General features: G+C 43.6%; 1 long non-coding RNA gene across 1 annotated transcript; it reads left to right on the top strand.

Annotated features, from left to right (window-relative positions):
* The first annotated feature begins 1,043 nt into the window (after positions 1-1,043).
* LOC112471830 lies at positions 1,044-8,340 on the top strand. The gene is made up of 3 exons (XR_003043427.1): positions 1,044-1,212; positions 6,908-7,049; positions 7,224-8,340. It is a non-coding gene; the product is annotated as an uncharacterized LOC112471830 (long non-coding RNA).
* The last annotated feature ends 888 nt before the right edge of the window (positions 8,341-9,228 follow it).

Genomic DNA, 9,228 nt, shown 5'->3' with positions numbered 1-9,228 from the left:
CAGGCAGTCTATCTAGAATGTGGGAAACCCTGGGTTCAGGGTGACAAGACTTAGACAACCTCTAGCAGGTACCTGGTGCAGCCTGGCTCATTAATACCTCCTGTCCCATCCTAGCAGAAGGCCCCTCAGTGAGAAAGAACATGGACTATGTGAACATGCTACCCCTATTCAAATCGCAGTTCTACACGTTCTGTGTAATCGTAATGAGTCACTTAATCTTATTATTATTATTATTTATTTATGACATAGACTTTTTTTTTAGAGCACTTTTAGGTTTACAGCAAAACTGAGCAGAAAGTACCAAGGGTTCCTTGTACATTCCTGCCCCCACATGCACAGCCTCCCCCACTATCAACATCCCCCTCCAGCGTGGTATACTTTTGACAGTCAATGAACCTCCTTTGACACAGCATCACTACGCAAAGTCCATACTTTACCTTCAGGTTTGCTCTTGGTGTTGTATGACCAATATATAAGACCTGTACCCACCATTATATTATCATGCAGAATAGTTTTATTGCCCTAAAAACCCTCTGTGCTCTGTTTTCACGTATCTTTTTATCCCCAATGTCTTCTTCTTCGAAATGAGAGAAATAACTGTCTCAAGGGTGATCATGAGGATACCATAAGATACTACACAGGAGTGCTTGCTTTAGGTGTGAGTTACTTATATGATATTTCCATGAAAAGCCAAGAGCCCTCCCACAGTGGTTTCTGACTATAGTGTATGCTACTGGAGAAAGGAGAGAACCAGGTGGGGAGGGGTGAACTTTCTCTGAAGCCCCAAGACACATGCTGCCTCAGCGGGTTTGGTGATAGGCTTTGAGGGTAGCCTCCTTGGGAGGAGAACACGGAGACCCACGGGATTCCAGGGGACACTGGATGGTTCCCTGCTCCTGAAGTAACTCATCCAGCTTTATCCAGGCAGTCCTCTGGTTGCTCTTGGCAGGGGCTCAGAGAGCCTGCATGAGTCACCTCCACGTGGCTGCTGTGGGAGGAAGCGGGTAGAGAGGCGAGAGGGAGGGACAGAGAGGGCTCATATCCAGGCTGAGCCACGCTGGCTTGGAGAAATTGTTCCTGAAAGTCCCTGGCAAGAAGTGGACTGCTGTGGGCTGTTAACCTGCCATGCAAATCGACAAGTAAACAGTCTCCAATGAGAATCCCAGAAGCCCAGTTCATTCCAGAGACCCAGACACTTACTTGGGACTCCAGGTAGGGACCAGCCCATGCACAACCTGAGGCAGGGGTGCTGATTTCTTGCCCCTCCAATATCCAGGCAGGGATCTTGCCCAGGAGACCTCAGTCTCCTGCACCCAGACAGGTAGTATCCACACAGACAGGGCAGTACAGATGGCACAAATGTATCACCCTTTGTTCAGATGGGAAAAATCACCCTGGGGTCTGCTTGGGCTGTCTAGACAGAGCAAATGAGCTGGGCCATGGTGCTAGAGACATGTGTGAGCCATGTGGTAGGCTTAGGTGAGAAACCCCTAGTTTCCACCTCATGGGTCTGTCACCAGGCAGGGCATAACTCTGTGTGGGGGGATGCCAGGTGCTTGCTGTATATATACTTGGAATTTATTGGCCTGCAGTGAAGAGGGGCGGAGTATGAGAGGATGGAATGGAACACATCTGGTGGCCTGATTTTTTTTGTTTTTCTGCTCTTGGTGAAGGGCCTCGGCTGTGCTTGGGGCTGGAAGAGAAAGTCAGGGAAATGGGGCAGGGGCAGGAGAAGGGAAGATGGGGGCAGGGAGTACATGTTATTTGGCTGGGCTCAGAGGGAGAGAGCCTGTTTGATCCTGAGAAAACCTCTACACCTCATGGAGTAGGAAGGGCTCACAGTCCCCATGTGAAGACTGAATGAGGAAGAGAAGTATGATCACATGGACATTTAGCAGCAATTCCAACAGATATAACATGCAAACATACCTATACATAAATCCAAAAGCAGCACATAAACACACACACCTTCAGGTACAGTTGCAAACACAACCATCGGCTATACAAAGAAAGCTTACTTACACACATGCTGCCACTGAAAAACACAATGTTCATCGAGACTGGAGGGAGTCATGCTGAATATCAAGACCAATGTGCTTGAACCATCATCACCCCCTGGGTGTTGCAAAATCTAATGCCTATCTCAAGTTTTCTGCAAACTTCCAGAGACCACACCTGTCTTTGATGAATCATTCACCCAGGGTCCTCCAGTCACTCCTCATTATCATCCTGTCCCACACCTCCTCCACGCAGATGGAGAATGTGGCAAAAAGACTCACAAGGCTTTTGTGATGTGGCAAACTTGGTAAGATTTGGAGAAATGAAGAGATTTACATTGTAGCAATGCAAACAACTTAACAGACATTTCTGTTCTTATTTTAAAAATCCATAGGTCATTTTCACAACTCCAGATCCAGACTCTCTCCATGTTATTCGGCCAATCCCCTTTCCCTCTTCTCTGTTATCTTCTCAGGACAAAATCCAAATTCCTCTTATTTTCTTATGTGGAGAAATTCAGCTCTCTCCAACCTCTGTCTCCAAATTTGGCTCCTAAACTTCCTTAGCATAGCCCCAAATTCACTGGAAACCAGAAAATAGCCACTGGAGCTTGCTGATTAAGCTCGTGAAACAGAGGCCTTCCCCATCTTCCTCTATAGGGGGTAGTTTATATTTTCCTAGTTAAACATAATTACACACATAAACACTTAGACACAAAAACAAAGAACTCTCTATACACTTCCCCAAATAGGTTAGGCAGAGAATGAACTCATCTAGGCCATGCTCAGGCCAGCAAGCTAAATTCAAAATCAGTGACTCTATCCCATTCCCCACTTCTATTATTTCCAGGGCTCTTCTCACCATGGACTTATCAATTTATGAAGTCAACATCATTGAGAGCTTGCTATATACCAAGCAGTCTACTTGGGATACAAAGATGGAAAAAAAAAAAAAAAAGCCACACAACTCAAGGAGCTCAAATTGTAGATGGAGTGGCAGATAAGTAAACATGTAATCGTAATATAAGTAGAGTAAGCTTGTGATAGGAAAGTAAAATTCACTACTGGAACACGAAGGAAGGGTAACTTTTAAAAAAGTTTTTATTAAAAATATCTAACACAGAATATTATATTAGTTTCAAGTGTACACATATTTATTCAACATTTATATACCTAAAGAAGTGATTACCATGATAAGTCCAGCAACCATTTGACACTGAAGTGTACACATATTTATTCAACATTTATATACCTATAGAAGTGATTACCACGATAAGCCCAGCAACCATTTGACACTTTATACTATCACAATATTATTGAACATATTCCCTGTGCTATACACAATATCCCCATGACTTATTTGCTTTATACATGGAAATTTGATCCTCTTATTCCCCTTCACCCTCCTCCTACCATTTTTTAATTTTTTAATTAGAGTTGACATTCAATATTATTTAATGTTAGTTTCAGGTGTGCAGCATAGTGGTTAGACATTTATATAATTTATGAAGTGATCCCCTGACTAATACCCACCTGGCACTTTACATAGTCATTACCATATTATTGACTATATTTCCTATGCTTTAGAAGAAGGGCAATTTAATCAGTTTGGCAGTGGAGGTGTGAGAAGGTGTACAGGATGAACAGAAGTTCATCACTTAAAGAAGAGGGGGTGTCACTGGGGGCCAAACCAAGCTATCATCCATTTATTTGTTCACTTAATTTTTAGTACTGTGCTAAGCAGTGAACAGACAGACTTTACTTAGTAATGAAAACTGTAGACTTGAACAAATATGTGAGTATTCTGGAAGGGAAGTTGAGTCAAGTAAACCTCTCTAACAAGGGTGACGTCTAGGCTGAGACCTAAAAGAAGAATAAGAGTTAACTAAAGGAAAGAGAGTGGGAATGTGTTCAGGCAGAGGAGTGAGCATGCTTGAACCTAAAGGCAAGAAAGAGTTTGATGCTTATGAAAAACAGCGAGGAGTCTGGCATCATTAGTGCTAAGAGACATGGAAGAGAGTGGAATAAAATGAAGCTAGAGAAGGAGGCAGGGTCCAGGCATATTAGAGATTCCCCCAACACACTTCCTCCTGATTCAATACAGTGCAGAGTTAGAGGGAACTCTAACAAAGCAGAGCCTAGAGTCCAACACTGTGAGATTAAAGAGCTTTGGCATGAAGGCTGATTCTGACCAGTGTGTGGCTGAGTCTGGGAGCCCCTATGTATCCAGTCACCTTGACATGGAACATATAGTCTAGAAAGAGTAAAAGAGTAAGCCAATAGAGCTGTAACTTTGGGTCTACTCTAGCTAAGTGTCACATGAGTACATGGGATTCTCTTCCCTTAAAGACTCACCACCATGGCTGGTGCAGAGATCAATAGAGATGTCATGCAGCATCAGTTGGGGATGCATTAGTCAAATGTGACCAGCTACGAATGAGAGACCATGCAATAGTCAATAGTGGCCAAAGAAAGAACCTGGCAGTAGTCTGGCAAATCTTCAAGTTCTCCCTTCTTTTGAATGAATTTGAATGAAGATCGACTCCTTTGGACTGAGCACCACTGTAGTCCTTAGGCCCAGAAGGGATACAGATTGGAGCTTGAGTGGTTAGTGTGAATAATAAAAAGAGGCAGGTCCTTATTTTTATTTCAAGTTGGTGATGTTGGTCATGCAAATTACACTAAGATAAAGGATGGGAAGCCATCGAAAGCATTAAGTAAGAAAATGACAACATCAGAATAATGTTTGTAAAAAATTACTTTGAATACTGTGCAGGGCATGGATTGAAGGAGAGAAAGAGAACAAAGCCAGAGAGACTAATTAGGTTTTATTAGTTAGGAATGCTTTCAGCTCCAAGTAAGAGAATACCCGATATAATTTAAACCTGTAATGATATTTATGGTTTACTAACAGGAAATCAGGACATAAGGCATCCTCAGGGATGGCTAGGCAGCTCAATGATATTCCCGAAGACTCAGGCTTCTTCTGTCCTTCCACTCCACCATCCTCCATGTGTTGGCTTTTTATTCTCTTGCTTTTCCCCTCATGGTTGCAAGATGACTGCTTTACCTCCAAACAGCAATCTTATTTAAAGCAGAAATAAGGAGGAAGGAACACTGCCAGCCACCACTTATTCCCCTTCTCAGATGAGCAAAGCTTTCCCAGAAGCCCATCATAGATGTCTCTTTATATCTCATTGGTAAGAAGTGGATCATATTGCCCCTCTAACCACAAGCAAGGCTACAAAATCGAGTGTCAGTATTGTTCACTATGATTCACTACCTGGAGCTAGACATGTTGCTGCCTGGGGCAAAACTGGGATTCTGATAGTCAGGTAAAAAGAGAAATGACTGTCAAGTAGGAAATAAACAGTGATAGTCACAGAGGCAAGAGAAGATGGCCTCAACTAAGATGGTGGCATTGGAGACAGATATTTAAGAGATGGAAGTTACAGAACTTAGTGATGGGAAGTAGAAAATGAAGGAGAGGAAAGAGAAAAGAATGGTTTCAGTGTTTCTAGCTTGGGCAGCCAACAGATTATGATGTCATCTACTAAGACAGAAAACATGAGAATGTGAGGAATAAACACAGATGTAGGGAAGATGAAGTGTTTGCTTATAGACCATTTGAATTTGAGGTGTCTGCATATATCTAAGTATTAATATTATACAAGCAAGTGGATACATCACTCCAAAGCTGAGGAAGAAGGTCAGAGCCATAGATATGGACTTGAAAATCATTAGAAGCCATGGGAGTGGATGAGTTTATTAGAGAGGATGCTTTGGATTGCACAGAAATATAACACAAACAAAGTTAAGGAGAGAAAAAAGATTTTTGGCTCACACAGCAGGAGATGCATAGATGGGGCTAGATTTTGGCCCAAGAGCATCTGGTACTTAAATTTGGAGGTTGGGTTTTTCTCTCTTCCCCACCCCCAGCTCTCACTTAAAAAAAAATATTTTATAACAAACTATTCCTCTGTATATTATTTCCTTATATTCTCATGATTATCCTTTTGAACTTTAAAGAGGAAAAAATCAAAACCTGAAAGATTAAGGTGCCTGTCCTCACTCAAGAGAGGAACAGACTTGGATTTGCCATCTGCAAGAGTCATGAATCTTCAAATCAGGGCTCCTGGACCTCTAGCTGTGGGCAGAAAGGGCCCTTCAATGAAGCTGTAAGTTGTTTCTTTCTTACTGTCATGTAAACCAACATGACTGATGATTATCTCTTGCAGCAATTCACTGAAGCTCAGCAAGAACTGACCAACACAATTTAATATTTTGACCTTTTTATTTTATTTTTTTACCAAGGTCCCTAAATCACCACCTCCAGAGCTGTTTGATTTTTTTCACATGGGAATGATATGAGCATGTATAAATAATGAATAAGATCCAGGAGGGTAGAAAAGATTGAAGACGCAGAAAATGAGCGTGCAAAGGTAGTAGGGCATGGGACCCATAGCACTAGTGGAAAGACTGGCCTCATAAGTTGCCTTCCATTGGAATAGGAAGGTTAGGAGGAGAGGATGGGTAAGGATGCAGGGAGAATTGTGCATATATATGTTGGCTTACTCTGCCCTATTTCAATCTCCTTTTATATTACCTCCTCTGTTATAGAGGCTGGAAAAGAAAACGCTTAAATTTCTAGCATCCTTTGCAGCTAGAGGTGTTCATGAGATGAGTTCTAGTCAATAGAAGTAGGAAAAATCCCAGAGGAGATCCTCCCTTTCTGAATAAGAGGGAAAACCCTGTCTAGCAGTAGGCTTTTCCCTTCCCTCCGTTTTCTGGTAGATTTTTCTCTACCAGACCGCATTTACCAAACAATTCATATTCTGAGAATACTGTCTAGCAGTGGGCTTTTCCCTTCTCTCTTCTTCTTGCCTGGACATTGACTTTGATACTTGGAGCTCCTGCAATCATGAGGAGAAAGTCCACACTCTAAGGATGATGGAACAGGAAGATAGTACGAGTCTGGTACCTTAATGACCTCCCTGAGCAGCTGTACCTGCCTTATGCTGTCTATCTCTATACTTCTTGTTGCATTGAAAGGTAAGAAGGAAAAGAAAAGAAGGAAGGGAAGGGAAGGGAAGGGAAGGGAAGGGAAGGGAAGGGAAGGGACTTTCTTAGTTAACCCACTGTCTGTCAGGTTTGTTACTCATAACTAAACATGAACCTGGTTTGCGTATGCTCTGGGCCCTCTGGCATGTCTCTTTTTCTTTATAGGTGCAACCCCCCCCGGTAGCTGTGGACGTATTGATGGCAGGAAATGCTGAGGCTCAGTGGGGCACCTCAGAAAACATGTGGGTATCAGGCTCCTGTAGAAGTAAAACAGGAGAGCAGAAGGTATTGGATGAGCAGACGCAGAGGAGCCTATCTTTGGGAAGGAGTAGTGAAGACAAGAGAGAACGTAGAGACACATTATATAACAGAAAAAGTCGACAGGGGTCAGTTGATCTGGTCCTAGCCCTGGGCCTGCCACTAACCAGCTGTATCATGTCCCTGGGCTTCAGTCTACAGAATGAAGGATTTGAGCTGGATCAGTGGTTCCCAACTTTATAACCATCAAAAAGGAGGACCCTGTATTTTTTGAAAGATTTTTCTCTACCAGACTGCATTTACCAAACAATTCATATTCTGAGAATACTGTGTTGATGTAATTCCAGCCCAAAGCAAAGAAAACCTTTTGATTTAGCTTAATTAATCTTACCATAGGATGAAATTTTCATTAGTTTTTTGGAAAAATTGAAAATGTCTCTCAGGTCCATACAATTATCTTTGAGGACATGTGGTGACCTAGCGATCTTGAGCACGGGCCCAGGAGAGGGCTGAGGCCCAGTTCTGTCTCCCATGATGCAGATCCCTGTGTTCCTAGCAGCCAGTGGAGGCACATTTTCCATCCTGCTGCCAGCCCTGGTTCTGACTTCTAGTGACAAGGGCTACTTCATTTCCTTTATAAAAAACAAGCCTGTCCAAATGGCACGTTCCCGCTGGTGGGAGGGCACATCTTTTGCCCTGCATGCCTGCCAGTCCTCCTCAAAGGCAGCCTTCTTCCACCCCACCCCACCTCCCTCCTCACCCTAGGAGGAAGCCATCTCACCCAAATTTTCATCCCATTTACCTTACGCTGTGATCTGTTCACCTGAGAGACCTGAAGACCCTCTCAGCTGGTCTGAAGAACAAGCCCTGACCCCTGCCCTCAGGTATCTCCATCTGCTGTTGAAGAGAGAAGGGCAGAGATCCCCAACTCAGCTGTAATGGAACATTCAATATGCTGTTGGAACACTGAATGGTCACTTCTGCTTGGAACAGTAAAATCAGGAAGAGGCGAAGGAGGAGGTGAAATTTGAGCTGGATCAGAGGCTGACGGGAGGGCCTGGAGGCTGACGGGAGAACCAGGGCAACATTTGAAGACCAGTGCCCCACAAGAAGGTTGGCTGGGATGGGGAAAGGCAGGGCTTCATTCTGATTAGCAATTCATTTGCCTGACAACTTTATTTAAGCCCTTCCTCCCTCCTTTTCTCCCACAAATATTTATCAAGTATATTTTTTTGTGCCAGGTATCCTGTTAGGTGGCAGAAACAAATATGAATAAGGCATGCCCTGTCATGATGGAGCTCACAGATTAATGAGGACACAAGCACACAGAACTTCTAGCTCCTGGTCCTGCAACAGGGGGTAGTACCTTCAAGGAGACATACCCTAGACTCCAGACCAGCATCTGACTATGCCCCCTGATGATAGCAGGCAGCATTCTACCAAAGAACTCTCAACAAGTCTTGGCCCTAAGCCCCTCTTACAGTCTGGTGTTTGCCTCCCTTGATTGAAGAGATAGATACCCTGTGTCATCTCTGTCTGCTCTTAAAGCTGTAGAATATTCCTGCTTAAAGGCCAGAGACTGAACCAGATGACTTCTCCTGCTCCATGAGTCTGTAATGGGGAGAGGGGCTCTAAGGAAGCCTCTGAACCTGCTGTATTGGGTGCAGTCTTGAGGGACAGATAGGAGAAGACCTTTAGAGCAAGGTGACATCAGTTCCAATCCTGCTCCTTAAAAGAGGGGGATAGGATAGTTGTCCCTATGACTCATTGCCCTGAAGGAGTTCAGGCCTGGACAGAGGATGGGGGACACATTCAAAGGATTTGGAAGTTAATGGAGAGGCCCATTGTGAACCAACACAAAATAATCCTTGGTGGTGCTACAGTCTTGGTAGATCCTGAAGCAGAGAGGCCA

The sequence above is a fragment of the Pteropus alecto genome, unplaced genomic scaffold (genome assembly GCF_000325575.1).
Source record: "Pteropus alecto unplaced genomic scaffold, ASM32557v1 scaffold359, whole genome shotgun sequence".
NCBI classification, from domain to species: Eukaryota; Metazoa; Chordata; class Mammalia; order Chiroptera; family Pteropodidae; genus Pteropus; species Pteropus alecto.
The sequence above is the reverse complement of the archived record's forward strand: the minus strand, read 5'-3'. Positions and strand labels throughout refer to the sequence as shown.